Source organism: Triticum aestivum, chromosome 1A (genome assembly GCF_018294505.1).
Source record: "Triticum aestivum cultivar Chinese Spring chromosome 1A, IWGSC CS RefSeq v2.1, whole genome shotgun sequence".
Classification (NCBI taxonomy): domain Eukaryota; kingdom Viridiplantae; phylum Streptophyta; class Magnoliopsida; order Poales; family Poaceae; genus Triticum; species Triticum aestivum.
This window is the reverse complement of record NC_057794.1, coordinates 168377144-168396089: the sequence shown is the minus strand read 5'-3', so window position 1 is coordinate 168396089 and position 18946 is coordinate 168377144.

Here is an 18946-nt window from a genome sequence, read left to right as displayed (position 1 = left end):
GTAATGGGCAACATGATTTTACCTTTAGACTGGCTCCTTCCCGGGTTGACCCCTTGAAACGCGCCCGTCTCTTCGAGGTCTCCATCAGGAATCTGCAGCTTCTTGATCACAGCGGGCGAGTTCAAATTCAGACCGGCCCCACCGTCAACCAGCACTTCCATCACCTTGAGGTTGCGTATCATTGGCGAGACCAACAATGGCAAAAATGATGGGCGTGCGGGGCCACTTCAGGGGCTTCTAGGCATCAAACGACAGCTCCGTCACCGTGACCTCACGCGCCCACTACTTCAGCTGGTGGTGTGAGGTGTGCAATGAGGCGCCACCGTCGACGCACATGTCCTCTGTAGCCCTCTGGAACTCGTGCTCGCCGGACTCGTCGTCCTTGTCGTGATCATCATCCTCCTCTTTCTTGTCGCGGCCCCGAGCGGGCCTCTCTTGTTGGTTATCTTTGTCGTGGCGACCCCCTTGGCTGCCACGCTTCTTGCCGGATCCCTCAGCACCATCCTAACCTTTGTCCTTGTCTCACCTTCCGTATTCAGCCTTCTACTTTTCAAAAAGAAGCTCAACTTGTTGGCATTTCTGGAGGTCATGGCCCTTGGTGTGGTGGATCTTGCAATACTGCTTGTCGAAGCCTCCTGGCTTGCCGGCAGTTGCCAGGGCCAGGCAGGCGGCGCAACCGGCAACCTCCTTGTCGGGATCGTCAGCCTTGTCCTTTTTGGCGGCGTCGAGCTCGTCGGATCCCTTGATGGCAAGCACAGTCTTGCCCTTGCACTTCATGTTGCGGTGCCGACCCTTCTTCGTCGGAGCGGCGGTGTCTTCGTCTGTGGAGTCGGTTTCCGTACCAGTGTCCTCGCCGGGGTACTTCCTCCCCTCTTCTGCTCGAGAACATCTATCGGCCAAACCATAAAGTTCGGCCACATCCTTGACCTTGTTCATCGCCAACTCCTCGCTCATCTTGCGGTTGTGCACATTCTGATGGAATGCGTTCATAGCTGCGGCGGGATGAACATCTGGGATGTTGTACTGCACTCGGCTGAACCTTTGTATATACTTGCGCATGTTTTCTCCTTCTTTCTGGGGGACGATGTGCAAATCACTTGCTTGGCCATGAGCTTGGTGGCCTCTAGTGAAGGCGCCAACAAACTCATGACACAAATCCGACCAAGAAGAAATGGAATCCACTGGCAAGTGCATCAACCACGACATGACGTTGGGTTTGAGTGCCAGCGGGAAGTAATTGGCAAGCACCTTGTCATCGCGAGCTCCAGTAGCCTGCATTGCGATGGTGTAGATGCTGAGGAACTCCGACGGGTGGGTCTTGCCGTTGTACTTCTCACCAACATCGGGCTTGAATGTGCGGTGGGAGGGCCACTGGAACTGCCGCAGCTCTCGGGTAAAGGCTGGACAACCAACCTCATAAGGCAGGTCGCCCCCCCCCCCCCCGGTGTCGGGTGGTCCATAGTAGGCCCCACACGCCGATCTGATTGATGGCGCGTCTCTCGTCGTCGTTCGATGGTAGTTCGAGCGCCTTCCTAGGCTCATTCCCAAAGGACTTGACGTTGGTCGCGGCGGGTTTGCGGGTCGGATGACGTGGTGGAAACGTTGTCACTGACGTCGGGTTGATGGGCCAGTGGCTGTTGTTGCGGTCGCGGCGGGGAAGAGTGCACCATGGTCGCAGCATCTCTAGCCCCTCCACAGCCAGCATGCACCGGCTCGTCAGGACACCGGTGCAAGGGTCCCGCTGGGAGCGGCTCGTCTTTGTTGGCGAAGCTGACAAGGCTTCGGATGGTGGCCCTCCACTCATCGAGCTTCTCCACAGCGGGGGGGAGTCCAGGAGCAGCTGCACGCGCGCCAGCGCTTCTGCTGGGGTAGGCGACAGCGAGATCTACATAAACCGTGATGCGCTCCGACTTCTAACCAGGTTAGAAGGGGCTCGGTCACGGTCTCGCGGTCGCACGCCGCCCGCACCGGCGTCTGAGCGTGCACGCCGGCCTAGTTCGTCCTACGAGTGGCGCATAGGACTCTTTCCGCGGCGGTGCCCAGGGATTCCGGCATCGCGGTGATGCTCATCATGCGCGGCCTGGGAAGGGCACGGCGCGGACGCTAGCTGGGGTGCCGTAGAGGCTGCTGCACCGCCCGTGGGTAGCATGGCCCCGCCCCCGGACCCAGCAGTGCGTGGCTCGTCGTATCGGATTTGGACGACACTGCTCGCCTGGCTTCGATCCCCATAATGCCGTGGACACTCGCGGGCCACGTCCCTAGCTCCATCCCTGGGCACCCAGCCATCTGCACGTGCTGGCATGGACGAGCCGGCCCCGGACGAGCTGATCGCTGTGATCCCCTTTCTCTTGGGGGCCATGGTGATGATGAAGTCAGTGTACTAACCTTCAAACCAGATTTTCATAGTTGCGCCCCCCTATCTGGCGCGCTAGAGATGTCGGGGGAAACGATACCTCTGGGATCGTTGGGACCCCTTTTTGCTACAGTTGGCGGGCGTGGAGTTGTGCCAAGAGCCGGTCTAGAAGCCAGCACGAGGATCGTTTACCCAGGTTCGGGCCGCAAGGATGCGTAATACCCTAGTCCTGCTTTGGTGTATATTTGAGTGTTCTTAAGTTCTTGAACTAGCTACGATGCGTGCGTCGTCCAAAAGATCTGAATCCTCTCTCCATACGCCGCGGGCCTCCTTTTATAGTCAAAAGGGGCTGCCACAGTGGCACACATGAGGTGGAAAGGTATACGGTGTACAAGCTTATCGCATGTCATCACAGGACAAAGTGCATTAAATGCACTTCTTAGGTGTCCACTTGCTTTATCGGGGTTGGTAACGAGGATCGTCCTGTCCGTTGCCGCTCCGCCTTACTCCGACACGTGTCCATGCAAATGAGGCATGTAGCACCATGTAGGCTGGCAAGCTGCTAAGTTGGCGTGGTGGTAGGGTCTTCACGAAGATCTGCATACCGCCACGCTGGTGTTTGGCTAGTTGGATTAGTATCCACGTACTGCCATGTGGGTACTTGCTTTGGTTGGTGGGTTGGCCGCTAAGCTGGGGCGGCAAGGTCTTGCCGCGGTCCCGCGTATATTCTCGGCAAGGGTCTTGCCAGGGTCTTGTGAGCGCCCCCAGCAAGAGTCTTGCCGGGGGCCTTGCGAGTGTCTTCGGCAAGGGGCCTTGCCGGGGCCTCGTGGGCATCCTCGGCAAGGAGTCTTGCGATTGTCTTGTCCTCTGGTCCTCATTTAGGATTTGTAGGCTCTCTGTCTTCACAAATATTTTCGTGCCACCATGGAGGTGCCTCCCGAGCCTCGGTTCCAAAGTGGTCGATGGTGTTGGAACCCTTGGGCCCAAGGGTGGCGGCTCTGCTGGTGTCGGGCAAGTTGCCCCGGCAAGGCTCTTGCCGGGGCTGCAGAGGCCGCCCCTGCAAGGGCCTTGCCGGGGAAGTCCACCTCGCCCTTCTACTCTTCATGTTTCTGGCTTGGCGTTGTTCGTCGCACTTCTGCTTCCTTCCTCTGCGCTGCTAAGCATGGTCGCAGGTGTGGCTCCAACTGCCCGCGCGCAAGTAAAGGGGTACAAAATAGGACCCCTCCTTTTGTGCACCGACGGCTTGGGGATGCTAATACGTCTCCAACGTATCTATAATTTTTTTATTGTTCCATGCTGTTATATTATCAATCTTGGATGTTTTATAATCATTTTATAGTCATTTTATATCATTTTTTGGTACTAACCTATTGACATAGTGCCAAGTGCCAGTTGATGTTTTTTGCATGTTTTTTACATCGCAGAAAATCAATACCAAACGGGGTCCAAATGCCGTGAAACTATACAAAGATTTTTTATGGACCAGAAGACACGTAATGGGCCAAGGCTGCGCCTAGGGGGTGCTTCGAGGAGAGCACAACCCACCAGGGCACGCTAGTAGGCCCAGGCGCACCCTGGTGGATTGTGCCCACCTCGGGTGCCCCCGGACTGCCTCTTTGCTCTATAAATACCCCAATATTCCAGAAACCCTAGGGGAGTCGACAAAAATCAATTCCAGCCCCCGTAGAGTCCAGAACCACCATTTCCAATCTAGACACCATCACGGATGGGGTTCACCACCTCCATTGGTGCCTCTCCGATGATGCGTGAGTAGTTCTTTGTAGACCCTCGAGTCTGTAGTTAGTAGCTAGATGGCTTCCTCTCTCTCGTTTGATTCTCAATACAATGGTCTCATCGAGATCCATATGATGTAACTCTTCTGTTGTGTGTTTGTTGGGATCCGATGAACTTTGAGCTTATGATTAGATTTATCTTTTTATATCCATGAAAGTATTTGAGTTTCTTTGATCTCTTTTATGCATGATTGTTTATAGCTTCGTATTTCTTCTCTGATATTTGGGTTTTGTTTGGCCAACTTGATCTATTTATCTTGCAATGGGAAGAGGTGCTTTGTAGTGGGTTCGATCTTACGATGCTTGATCCCAGTGACAGAACGGGAACCGACACATATGTATCCTTGCTACTAAGGATAAAACGATGGGGTCTATCCCTACATAGATAGATATTGTCTACATCATGCCATTGTTCTTATTGCATTACTCCATTTATCCATGAACTTAATACACTAGATGCATGCTGGATAGCGGTCGATGTGTGGAGTAATAGTAGTAGATGCAGGCAGGAGTCGGTCTACTAATCTTGGACGTGATGCCTATATAATGATCATTGTCTGGATATCGTCATGAGTATTTGAAGTTCTATCAATTGCCCAACAGTAAAAAATTTACCCACTGTTTGCTATTTTTCTCGAGAGAAGCCACTAGTGAAACCTACGGCCCCCGGGTCTCTTTATCATATTATTTGCCTTCGCGGTCTAATTTATTTGCCTGTTATTTTCAGATCTACTAAACCAAAAATACAAAAATACCTTGTTGTAATTTATTTTATTTGGTTTTCGATCTAACAATACTTACAACTTTCTCCCATCAACGCACCAATTTCTGGCACCATTACCCGAAAGGGATTGACAGCCCCTTTAACACGTCGGGTTGCGAGTATTTGTTATTTGGTTCTCCTACTGGTTCGATAACCTTGGTTTCATATCTGAGGGAAATACCTACCGCCGATATGCTGCATCATCCCTTCCTCTTTGGGGAAATACCAACGTAGCTTCAAGCGACATCAGTACGGGGGTCACCGAGGGGCCCACAAGGTCGGGGGGGCGCCCTCCCCCCCCCCCCCCGGGCGCTCCCTCCACCCTTGTGGCCGCCTCGTGGTGTTGGGGAACGTAGTAATTTCAAAAAAATTCCTACACACACGCAAGATCATGGTGATGCATAGCAACGAGAGGGGAAGAGTGTTGTCTACGTACACTCGTAGACTATAAGCGGAAGCATTATGACAACGCGGTTGATGTAGTCGTACGTCTTCACGATCGACTGATCCTAGTAACGAAAGTACGTCACCTCCGTGATCTGCACACGTTCGGCTCGGTGACGTCCCACGAACTCTCGATCTAGCTGAGTGTCGAGGGAGAGCTTCGTCGGCATGACGACATGATGACAGTGATGATGATGCTACCGTCGCAGGGCTTTGCCTATGCACTACAATGATATGACCGAGGTGCATTATGGTGGAGGGGGGCACCGCACACGGATAAGGGATCAATTATCAACTTGTGTGTCTATGGGGTGCCCCCTGGCCACGTATATAAAGGATGGAGGGAGGGGGAGGCTGGCCCTCTTAGGGCGCACCCAAAGTGTGGAGTCCTACTAGGACTCCCTAGTCCTAGTAGGATTCCACCTCCCACATGGAATAGTAAAAAGGGAAGGGAGAAGGAGAAGGAAGGAAGGGGCGCCCCCTTTCTCTAGTCCAATTCTGACCAGTCCATGGGGAAGGGGCACGGCCACCCTTGCGGCCTTTCTCTCCTTTCCCGTATGGCCCATTAAGGCCCAATATGAATTCCCGTAACTCTCTGGTACTCTGAAAAATACCCGAATCAATCGGAACCTTTCCGATGTCCGAATATAGCCTTCCAATATATCGATCTTTGAGTCTCGACCATTTTGAGACTCCTCGTCATGTCCCCGATCTCATCCGGGACTCCGAACAAACTTCGGTCATCAACTCACATAACTCATAATACAAATCATCACAGAATGTTAAGCGTGCGGACCCTACGGGTTCGAGAACTATGTAGACATGACCGAGACTCATCTCCGGTCAATAACCAATACCGGAACCTAGATGCTCATATTGGTTCCTACATATTCTGTGAAGATCTTTATCGGTCAAACCGCATAACAACATACGTTGTTCCCTTTGTGATCGGTATGTTACTTGCCCGAGATTCGATCGTCAGTATCTCAATACCTAGTTCAATCTCGTTACCGGCAAGTCTCTTTACTCGTTCCGTAATGCATCATCCCGCAACTAACTCATTAGTCACATTGCTTGCATGGCTTATAGTGATGTGCATTACCGAGAGGGCCCAAACATACCTCTCCGACAATCGGAGTGACAAATCCTAATCTTGATCTATGCCAACACAACAAACACCAACGGAGACACCTGTAGAGCACCTTTATAATCACCCAGTTATGTTGTGACATTTGGTAGCACACAAAGTGTTCATCCGGTATTCGGGAGTTGTATGATCTCATAGTCATAGGAACACGTATAAGTTATGGAGAAAGAAATAGCAACAAACTAAATGATCATCGTGCTAAGCTAACAGATGGTTCAAGTCAATCACATCATTCTCTAGTGATGTTATCCCGTTAATCAAATGACAACTCATGTCTATGGTTAGGAAACATAACCATCATTGATTCAACGAGCTAGTCAAGTAGAGGCAAACTAGTGACACTCCGTTTGTCTATGTATTCACACATGAACTAAGTTTTCGGTTAATACAATTCTAGCATGAATAATGAACATTTATCATGATATAAGGAAATATAAATAACAACTTTATTATTGCCTCTAGGGCATATTTCCTTCAGTCTCCCACTTGCACTAGAGTCAATAATCTAGTTTATATCGTCATGTGATTTCACACCCATAGTTCACATCTTTATGTGATTAGTTCACATCTTCATGTGACTAATACCCAAAGGGTTTGCTAGAGTCAATAATCTGGTTCACATCGCTATGTGATTAATACCCAAAGAGTGATCATGTTTTGCTTGTGAGAGAAGTTTAGTCTACAGGTCTGCAACATTCAGATCCATATGTATTTCACAAATTTCTATGTCTACAATACTCTCCACGGAGCGACTCTAGCTAATTGCTCCCACTTTCAATATGTAAAAAGCTTGCATCAACATAACTCTTTACGACGAACTCTTTTATCACCTCCACAATCGAGAAATATTTCCTTCGTCCTCTAAGGATAATTTTGACCGATGTCCAGTGATCTACTCCTAGATCACTATTGTACTGTGATACGTCTCCAACGTATATATAATTTTTGATTGTTCCATGCTATTATATTATATGTTTTGGATGTTAATGGGCTTTATTTTACACTTTTATATTATTTTTGAGACTAACCTATTAACCCAAGGCCTAGTGCAAATTGTTGTTTTTTGCCTATTTTAGTGTTTCGCATAAAAGGAATATCAAACAGAGTCCAAACGGAATGAAACCTTCGGGAGCGTGATTTTTGGAACAAACGTGATCCAGAGGACTTGGAGTGGACGTCAAGAAACTAATGAGGTGTCCACGAGGTAGGGGGCGCGCCTACCCCCCTGGGCGCACCCTCCCCCTCGTGGGCCCCTCGTGGCTCAACCGACCTACTTCTTCCTCCTATATATGTTCACATACCCCGAAAACATCCAGGAGCACCACGAAACCCTATTTCCACCGCGGCAACATTCTGTACCCAAGAGATCCCATCTTGGGGCCTATTCCGGAGCTCCACCGGAGGGGGGCATCGATCATGGAGGGCCTCTACATCAACTCCATGGCCCCTCGGATGATGTGTGAGTAGTTTACTTTAGACGTTCGGGTCCATAGCTATTAGCTAGATGGCTTATTCTCTCTTTTTGAATCTCAATACAAAGTTCTCCTCGATCTTCTTGGAGATCTATTCGATGTAACTCTTTTTGCGGTGTGTTTGTCGAGATCCAATGAATTGAGGGTTTATGATCAAGTCTATCTATGAACAATATTTGATTCTTCTCTGAAATATTTTATGCATGATTAGTAATCTTTGCAAGTCTCCTCGAATTATCAGTTTGGTTTGGCCTACTAGATAGATCTTTCTTGCAATGGGAGAAGTGCTTAGCTTTGGGTTCAATCTTGCGGTGCTCGATCCCAGTGACAGAAAGGGAAACGACACATATTGTATTGTTTCCATCGAGGACAAAAAGATGGGGTTTATATCATATTGCTTGAGTTTATCCCTCTACATCATGTCATCTTACCTAATGCGTTACTCTGTTCTTATGAACTTAATAGTCTAGATGCATGCTGGATAGCGGTCGATGTGTGGAGTAATAGTAGTAGATGCAGGTAGGAGTCGGTCTACTTGTCGCGGACTTGATGCCTATATACATGATCATGCCTAGATATTCTCATAATTATTCGCTTCTCTATCAATTGCTCGACGGTAATTTGTTCACCCACCGTAATACTTATGCTATTTTGAGAGAAGCCACTAGTGAAACCTATGGCCCCTGGGTCTATTTTTCATCATATAAGTTTCCAATCTATTTTACTTTGCAATCTTTACTTTCAATCTATATCATAAAAATACCAAAAATATTTATCTTATTATTATTATCTCTATTAGATCTCACTCTCGTAAGTGATCGTGAAGGGATTGACAACCCCTTTATCGCATTGGTTGCGAGGTTCTTATTTGTTTCTGTAGGTACGAGGGACTTGCGTGTGGCCTCCTACTGGATTAATACCCTGGTTCTCACAAACTCTGGGAAATACTTACGCTAATTTGCTGCATCACCCCTTCCTCTTCAAGGGAAAACCAACTCAGTGCTCAAGAGGTAGCAAGAAGGATTTATGGTGCCGTTGACGGGGAGTCTACGCACAAGTCAAGACATACCAAGTACCCATCACAAACTCTTATCCCTCGCATTATATTATTTGCCATTTGCCTCTCGTTTTCCTCTCCCCCACTTCACCCTTGTCGTTTTATTCGCCCTCTTTTCCATTCGCCTTCTTCCCGTATGTATCTTTGTTTGTGTTTCCATATGCCTTCTATTTGCTTGCATCTTTGTGTGCTAAAAATCTATTGATATGGATCCACCTAAAGTGTTCTACTTGGATCATCTCCGATCCTCATGCGCTCGTGCTAAAACCCCAACTAGCCTAGTTGGGGGGAAATCTTTAGATGAGCATGTGTAACGCCCGAGACCGATGTGCCGGGTGTCGTCCAGTTATTCGCTGTTGTTGCGTTGTCATTGCTTGCGTGTCATGCATTGCATATCATGTCCTCTTGTGCATTTCATTTGCATACATGTTCGTCTCATGCATCCGAGTATTTTCCCCATTGTCCGTTTTGCATTCCGGCGCTTCGTTCTCCTCCGGTGGTCATTTCTACCTTTCTTTCGTGTGTGGGGATTAAACATTTCCGGATTGGACCAAGACTTGCCAAGTGGCCTTGGGTTACTACCGGTAGACCGCCTGTCAAGTTTCGTACCATTTGGACTTTGTTTGATACTCCAACGGTTAACCGAGGGACCGAAAAGACCTCGTGTGCGTTGCAGCCCAACACCCCTCCAATTTGGCCCAAAACCCACCTAAAACTGTTCCATCATCTCGGTCGTTCGATCACGATCGCGTGGTCGAAAACCGCACCTCATTTGGACTCTCCTAGCTCCGTCTACCTATATATATGTGATCCCCTTCCCAAAAATCGTGGATGAAACCCTAACTTCGTCCTCCTCGCATCACCGGACACTTTCCACCACCGGCCGGACATGTCCGCACCGCCGCCACCTCACACGGACCAATCCGGAGCTGCCACGTCGCCCCGCCGCCGCTCCCCGCCAATCCGCGCACGCCACCTGTCAGCGCCGCGTCCTCCTCTCTCCTCCGCCGCTACGGGCCCGCGCGGCCCAGATCCGGCCCGCGGGGCCCGAATCGCCCGCGCCTCCGTCCGGCGAGGCCGCGCCATCCGCGCGAGGCAGTCGCCGCTCCATCCTCGCCTCGCCGCCCGCCATCTCGTCGCCGGCGCACTGGCCACCCCGCCGCATCGCCGCTGCTTCGGTCCCGCCGCCAACGCCCGAGGCGCCCGCGCCCTCAACTCCGGCGCCGCCGCCGCCCAACGCCCGAGAGCTCCTCCCTCTCCCTCGACGCTCCGGTCAGCCAAGTCCCGACGTCTCTGGCCACCTCGTTCTCCGGCGAACAGTGCACTCTGGCGAGCTCCCGACCATCCTTGGTTTCCGTGCCAAACCCTAGATCTGTTTTCAGAGGGTATATTTTTCCCAAGTCCTCGAAATTCCTAGATCCATATGCCCATGTTCATCGCATCGTAACTTTGCATCCTTAACTCCGATTTGAGCATATAGCATATCAAAATGTTCGTCTCAGAGAGTACATCATTTCATCTCATTGCATCATTTTCATTTGAGTTCATCTTGATGCCCGAAATGCTGCTGGAAGAGTGCTATTTGAGATAATTGTCAGATCTGCTGCTCCATTTAGATATTTGTCATTTTTGCCATGATTATTGTGTGCATGTTATGCCCATGAGCTCTACATATGTTTTGTTAAGGGTTTTGCCATCTTTCCAGAGGTGCAACCCATGTATTTTTGTGATGTGTGTGGTGACTAGCACAAGCTTGCAAAGTAAGGCACTTGGTAATGCTGATTTCAGGGACTTAGCATTTCCACTAAGTCCTTGATCTATTCATTTCATGATGCCATATGTTCATGTTGTTTCCTAGTGATCCGTGCCTCTTTTGAGGATGATCAGTAAGGATGTTTTGTTAATATTGTAGTGCTCTATCCATACATGTCCTTGTTTGCAATTATGGAGCACCCTAGCTTGAGCCAATCGAGCTCTACTTTTGCTATTCCGTGAATCTGGGCAGATTGTCTACTTGTTAGCGATTTTGACGAGGATATGTTGTAGTTGATCCTTGCTTGCTATGTTATTGTTCTTGCCATGTCTAGCTTGTATGTTGTGTATTCTTGATGGGTGTATGCTTATATTGTCATGACTTGCTCTGTAGTGAGTGCATCGAGCTCGTTAACATGCCTACTTGATATCTGTTTTCAGCATGCTCCAGTTTTCACTAAGTCTGTGATCTGATTATGTTTTTGCCATGTTCACATGCTTGCAATTGTATTCTCTGATCCCTTTTAGCTCAAGGTCACTAAGGGACTTTTGTTAAGCTCTTTGAGTAGCTCCATGCCATGCTTTACTTTAGCATGTTCAGTACCTGTAGCATATAGTTTTCATGCTCCAAAGTGTGCTACCTGATCTGAAATTCCAGGCTTGTGTTAATTTCACTAAGTCTGAGATCTGTTTACCGTTTGCTCTTTTGCCATGCTTGTTTGAACCTGTTAATGGATGAATTGGACGTAGCTCAGTGCTAGTCTTTTGTTAAGCTTCTTGAGTGGATCCCTGCCATGTATTTTGTTGCCATGTTTGAGTGTTGTAGCATGTTTAACTTGTTGAATTTAGATGGCTACTTGTTGTATATCGCAGACCGGTGCCATATTTGAATTGCTTGCCATTTCCAAACCGTAACTCTGTTTCCGGTGATCTTTATATCGTTTTCAAGCGATTTCATCTCATCCTTCCAGTGGCACACTTGGTTTTCCAAGTTGAGGCCAGGTTCATTTGTTCCTTGACAAATCATGCATATGCATCGCATACCGCATCCCGCATATCATACCATGTTCATGTGTGGTTTGTTTACTATGTTGTGTGTATCTTTCCGGTGTGTTCTTCTTCGGGTTGGTTCTGGTAACGTCGCGTTGTGAGGACCCATTCGTCTACATTCTGTTTGTCTTCTTCATGGACTCATTCTTCTTCCTTGCGGGATTTCAGGCAAGATGAACATACCCTCGAAATCACTTCTATCTTTGCTTGCTTAGATGCTCGCTCTTTTGCTATGCCTATGCTGTGATACCTACCACTTGCTTATCATGCCTCCTATATTGTTGAACCAAGCCTCTAACCAATCTTGTCCTAGCAAACCGTTGTTTGGCTATGTTACCGCTTTGCTCAGCCCATCTTATAGCGTTGTTAGTTGCAGGTGAAGATTGAAGTATGTTCCTTGTTGGAACATGGAGATGTTGTTCCTTGTGGAACATGTTTACTTGTTGGGATATCACAATATATCTTATTTAATTAATGCATCTATATACTTGGTAAAGGGTGGAAGGCTCGGCCTTATGCCTGGTGTTTGTTCCACTCTTGCCGCCCTAGTTTCCGTCATATCGGTGTTATGTTCCCGAATTTTGCGTTCCTTACGCGGTTGGGTAATAATGGGAACCCCTTGACAGTTCACCTTGAGTAAAGCTCTTCCAGCAATTCCCAACATTGGTTTTACCATTCGCCACCTAGCCTCTTTTTTCCTTGGGTTTCGCGGACTCAAGGGTCATCTTTATTTTAACCCCCCCCCCCCCCCCCCCGGGGCCAGTGCTCCTCTGAGTGTTGGTCCGAACTGAGCTGCCTGCGGGGCCACCTCGGGGAAACTTGAGGGTTGGTTTTACTCGTAGCTAGTCTCATCTGAGTGTGCCCTGAGAACGAGATATGTGCAGCTCCTATCGGGATTTGTCGGCACATTCGGGCGGTGTTGCTGGTTTACTTTTACCCTATCGAAATGTCTTGTAGAACCGGGATACCGAGTCTGATCAGAATGTCTCGGGAGGAGGTCTATTCCTTCGTTGACCGTGAGAGCTTGTGATGGGCTAAGTTAGGACACCCCTGCAGGTATTTGAACTTTTGAAAGCCGTGCCCGCGGTTATGGGCAGATGGGAATTTGTTAACGTCCGGTTGTAGAAAACCTGAAGTTGACCTTAATTAAAATACATCAACCGCGTGTGTAACCGTGATGGTCTCTTTCAGGCGGAGTCCGGGAAGTGAAAACGGTGTTGGAGTTATGCTTGACGTAGGTTGTTTTAGGATCACTTCTTGATCATACTTTTATCGACCGTGCTTTGCCTTCTCTTCTCGCTCTCATTTGCGTACGTTAGCCACCATATATGCTAGTCACTTGCTGCAGCTCCACCTCATACCTTTACCTTACCCATAAGCTTAAATAGTCTTGATCGCGAGGGTGCGAGATTGTTGAGTCCCCGTGACTCACAGATACTTCCAAAACTAGCTTGCAGGTGTTGATGAGTCCATGCCGACGACGCAACCAATCTCAGGAGGAGCTCGACGAAGACCTTGTCCTTTATGTTGTTTTGTTCTAGTCGATCAGTAGTGGAGCCCAGTTGGGGTTGATCGGGGACCTTGTCGCATATGGGGTTCTTCTTTTATATGGTTCCATAGTCGGACCTTGATTGTATTTGGGTGTTGTAATGCTTTACACATGTAATTGTGTGAAGTGGCGATTGTAAGCCAACTATGTATCTCTTTCCCTTATGTATTACATGGGTTGTATGAAGATTACCTCACTTGTGACATTGCTTTCAATGCGGTTATGCCTCTAAGTCGTGCTTCGACACGTGGGAGATATAGCCGCATGGAGGGCGTTACAGCATGCTCATTTTGTGCATCACCGTTTGTCTCAAAAAGGGAGACTCTTATGGGATCAAATAAACAGATTGATGTGTTATCCTTGGAATCTTTGTGAAATTTGTGATTTTACTTGTTGCTCTGAGAATCCTAAAAAACACCCCCTACCTTTGTGAGTTTAATGATAATGAAATCTTATCTTCTTATGCAAAGGGTGTTTATAGTTACTACGATGTCGAACCAATTGAACAATTTTTTGCTTTTAAGGGTGCTTATGAAGTTGCTTCTTTGATTGAGACGTATGATATTACTCTCTACGAATCTGAAAATTTTGACATACTTAAATATTGCTATGAAAACTATGCTCATAATGTCTATGTCAAAGAATTTATTGAAAGAATGACTGATATGCATGAATCTATAGATAATTATGATTTCGATGATTTGATTGAAATATACCTTGATGAACATGATGCTTGCTATTCTTGTGGCCATGATGCCAATATTTATGAAGATGAATTTGCTATAGTTCCTTATGTTAAACATGAGATCGTTGCTATTGCACCCATACTTGATAGTTCCTTCGATGAAAAGCATGATTGCAATGATGTTATTATAAATTCTCTTAATATCAATTGTGTTAATGATATGCAAAACCTCAATCTTGGGGATGCTAGTTTTTCTATGACTACTATTTGTTGCAATGATCATGATTGGGGTGATTCTTCTTATGATCTTGAAATTTTATTTAAGCCCCGTGATGAATATGAGATTGATAATAGTGTTTGCAATATTATTGAAAGTGGGTTTGGAAGAGTGTCAACTTTAGATCCCACATATTTGGAGAATGTTCAATCTTATGAAATTTTTGATAAAAGTGGGTTTGGAGAGGTCATGACTTTAGTTAATGTTAATCCCACTATTTTGGAAGAGTGTCAACTTTGCAAACATGTGGATCGTGTTAAGAATATGTTTTGTGATAGCTATATTGTTGAATTTTCTTATGATCCTACATGTAATTATTATGAGAGAGGAAAATATGGTTGTAGAAATTTTCATGTTACTAAATTACCTCTTGTTATGTTGAGATTGCTATTGTTTCTTTCCGCTTCCTTGCATATGCTAGTGTTTGCTTGACTTGATAATTTGTTTTCCTATAAGATGCCTATGCATAGGAAGTATGTTAGACTTAGATGTGTTTGTCATGTGTTTTATGATGCTCTCTTTGTTCTTCAATTATTGTCTTTCATGTGAGCATCGTTGAAATCTCTTTCCTAGCTAGGGGCGTTAAACGATAGCGCTTGTTGGGAGGCAACCCAATTTTATTTTTGTTTCTTGATTTTTTATGTTTAGTAATAAATAATTCATCTAGACTCTGTTTAGATGTGGTTTATGCTTTTAGTTAGTGTTTGTGCCAAGTAGAACCTTTGGGAAGACTTGGGGAAAGTCTTTGTGATCTTGTTGTAAAAATCAGAAACTTTAGCGCTCACGAGATTTGTTCCCATTTTTTACTGGAGAGTGCTGTTTAGTTAATTCTTTTTGCAGATTATTAATATATAAATTACTCACGTCCATCAGTTTATTTTAGAATTTTTGGGGTTCGATAAGTATTCGAAACCTACAGATTACTACAGACTGTTCTGTTTTTGACAGATTCTGTTTTTTGTGTGTTGTTTGCTTATTTTGATGAATCTATGGCTAGTAATAGAGTTTATGAACCATAGAAAAGTTGGAATACAGTAGGTTTAAAACCAATATAAATAAAGCATGATTTCATTACAGTACCTTGAAGTGGTGGTTTGTTTTCTTTTACTAACGGAGCTCACAAGATTTTCTTTTAAGTTTTGTGTTGTGAAGTTTTCAAGTTTTGGGTAAAGATTTGATGGATTATGGAACAAGCAGTGGAAAGTGCCTAAGATTTGGGATGCCCAAGGCACCCCAAGGTAAAATCCAAGGACAACCAAAAGCCTAAGCTTGGGGGTGCCCCGGAAGGCATCCCCTCTTTCGTCTTCGTCCATCGGTAACTTTACTTGGAGCTATATTTTTATTCGCAACATGATATGTATTTTTCTTGGAGCGTCTTGTATGATTTGAGACTTTGCTTTTTAGTTCACCACAATCAGACTTGTTGTACACACCTTTTGGGAGAGACACACATGAATTGTAATTTATTAGAATACTCTATGTGCTTCACTTATATCTTTTGAGTTGGATAATTTTGCTCTAGTACTTCGCTTATATCTTTTAGAGCACGGCGGTGGTTCTATTTTATAGAAATAATTGATCTCTCATGCTTTACTTATATCATTTTGAGAGTCCTTTAGAACAGCATGGTAATTTATTTTGGTTATAAGTTTTAAATGCTAAGAGAAGTTGGATGCTTGATAGTTGTTTTGAGATATAAAGGTGGTAATATTAGAGGTGTGATAGTTGAGTAATTGTGAAATTGATGAATACTTGTGTTGAAGTTGGCAAGTCCCGTAGCATGAATGTATGGTAAATGTTGTGTGAAAAATTTGAAGCATGGGGTGTTCTTTGATTGATTTCCTTATGAGTGCCGGTCGGGGACGAGCGATGGTCTTTTCCTACCAATATATCCCCCTAGGAGCATGCGCGTAGTGCTTGGTTTTGATGACTTGTAGAGTTTTGCAATAAGTATGTGAGTTATTTATGACTAATGTTGAGTCCATGGATTATACGCACTCTCACCCTTCCATCATTGCTAGCCTCTTCAGTATCGTGCATTGCCCTTTGGTGCAAACTTCGGCGGTGCATCCAAACCCCGTGATATGATACGCTCTATCACACATAAGCCTCCTTATATCTTCCTCAAAACAGCCACCATACCTACCTATTATGGCATTTCCATAGCCATTTCGAGATATATTTCCATGCAACTTTCCACCGTTCCATTTATTATGACACGCATCATCATTGTCATATTGCTTTGCATGATCATGTAGTTGACATCGTATTTGTGGAAAAGCCACCATGCTTAATTTTTCATACATGTCACTCTTGATTCATCGCAATCCCGGTACACCACCGGAGGCATTCACATAGATTCACATTTCGTTCTAAGTATCGAGTTGTAATTTTTGAGTTGTAAGTAAATAAAAGTGTGATGATCATCATTAGAGCATTGTCCCATGTGAGGAAAGGATGATGGAGACTATGATTCCCCCACAAGTCGGGATGAGACTCCGGACGAAAACAAAGAGGCCATAACAAAACAAAAGAAGGCCCAAACAAAAAAAGAGAAAAAGAGAGAAGGAACAATGTTACTATCCTTTTTCCACACTTGTGCTTCAAAGTAGCACCATGATCTTCATGATAGAGAGTCTCTTATTTTGTCACTTTCATATAATAGTGGGAATTTTTTTCATTATAGAACTTGGCTTGTATATTCCAATGATGGGCTTCCTCAAATGCCCTAGGTCTTCGTGAGCAAGCAAGTTGGATGCACACCCACTTAGTTTCTTTGATGAGCTTTCATATACTTATAGCTCTAGTGCATCCGTTGCATGGCAATCCCTAATCCTTGCATTGACATCAATCGATGGGCATCTCCATAGCCCATTGATTAGTAGCATCAATGTGAGGCTTTCTCCCTTTTTGTCTTCTCACACAACCTCAATCATCATATTCTATTCCACCCATAGTGTTATGTCCATGGCTCGCGCTCATATATTGCGTAAAAGTTGAAAGACTTTGAAAAGGCTAAGTATTAAACAATTTCTTGGCTTGTCATCGGGGTTGTGCATGATGAGAGCATTTTGTGTGACAAAAATGAAGCATGGCCAAACTATATGATTTTGTAGGGATAAATTTTCTTTGGCTATGTTATTTTGATAAGACATAATTGCTTGATTAGCATACTTGGAGTATTACTATTTTTATGTCAACAATAAACTTTTATCTTGAATCTTTCGGATCTGAACATTCATGCCACAATAGAGAAAAATACATTGAAGAACATGCTACAAAGCATTCCACATCAAAAATTCTGTTTTATCATTTACCTACTCGAGGACGAGCAGGAATTAAGCTTGGGGATGCTTGATACGTCTCCAACGTATCTATAATTTTTTATTGTTCCATGCTATTATATTATCTATTTTGGATGTTAATGGGCTTTATTTTACACTTTTATATTATTTTTGGGACTAACCTATTAACCCAAGGCCCAGTGCAAATTGCTACTTTTTTCCTATTTCAGTGTTTCGCAGAAAATGAATATCAAACGGAGTCCAAGCGGAACGAAACCTTCGGGAGCATGATTTTTGGAACAAACGTGATCCAGAGGACTTGGAGTGGATGTCAAGAAATGAACGAGGTGTCCACGAGGCAGGGGCGCGCCCTCCCCCCTCTTGGGCCCCTCATGGCTCAACCGACCTACTTCTTCCTCCTATATATGTTCACATACCCCGAAAACATACAGGAGCACCCCGAAACCCTATTTCCACCGCTGCAACCTTCTGTACCCAAGAGATTCCATCTTGGGGCCTTTTCCGGAGCTACGCCGGAGGGGGCATCGATCACGGAGGGACTCTACATCAACTCCATGGCCCCTCCGATGATGTGTGAGTAGTTTACTTCAGACCTTCAGGTCCATAGCTATTATCTAGATGGCTTCTTCTCTCTCTTTGAATATCGATACAAAGTTCTCCTCGATCTTCTAGGAGATCTATTCGATGTAACTCTTTTTGCGGTGTGTTTGTCGAGATCCAATGAATTGTGGGTTTATGATCAAGTCTATCTATGAGAAATATTTGATTCTTCTCTGAAATATTTTATGCATGACTGGTTATCTTTGCAAGTCTCTTCGAATTATTAGTTTGGTTTGGCCTACTAGATTGATTTTCTTGCAATGGGAGAAGTGCTTAGTTTTGGCTTCAACCTTGTCGTGCTTGATCCCAGTGACAGAAAGGGAAATGACACGTATTGTATTGTTGCCATCGAGGATAAAAAGATGGGGTTTATATCATATTGCTTGAGCTTATCCCTCTACATCATGTCATCTTACCTAATGCGTTACTCTATTCTTATGAACTTAATACTCTAGATGCATGCTGGATAGCGGCCGATGTGTGGAGTAATAGTAGTAGATGCAGGCAGGAGTCGATCAACTTGTCGCAGACGTGATGCCTATATACATGATCATGCCTAGATATTCTCATAATTATTCGCTTTTCTATCAATTGCTCGACAGTAATTTGTTCACCCACCGTAATACTTATGCTATCTTGAGAGAAGCCACTAGTGAAACCTATGGCCCTCGGGTCTATTTTCCATCATATAAGTTTCCA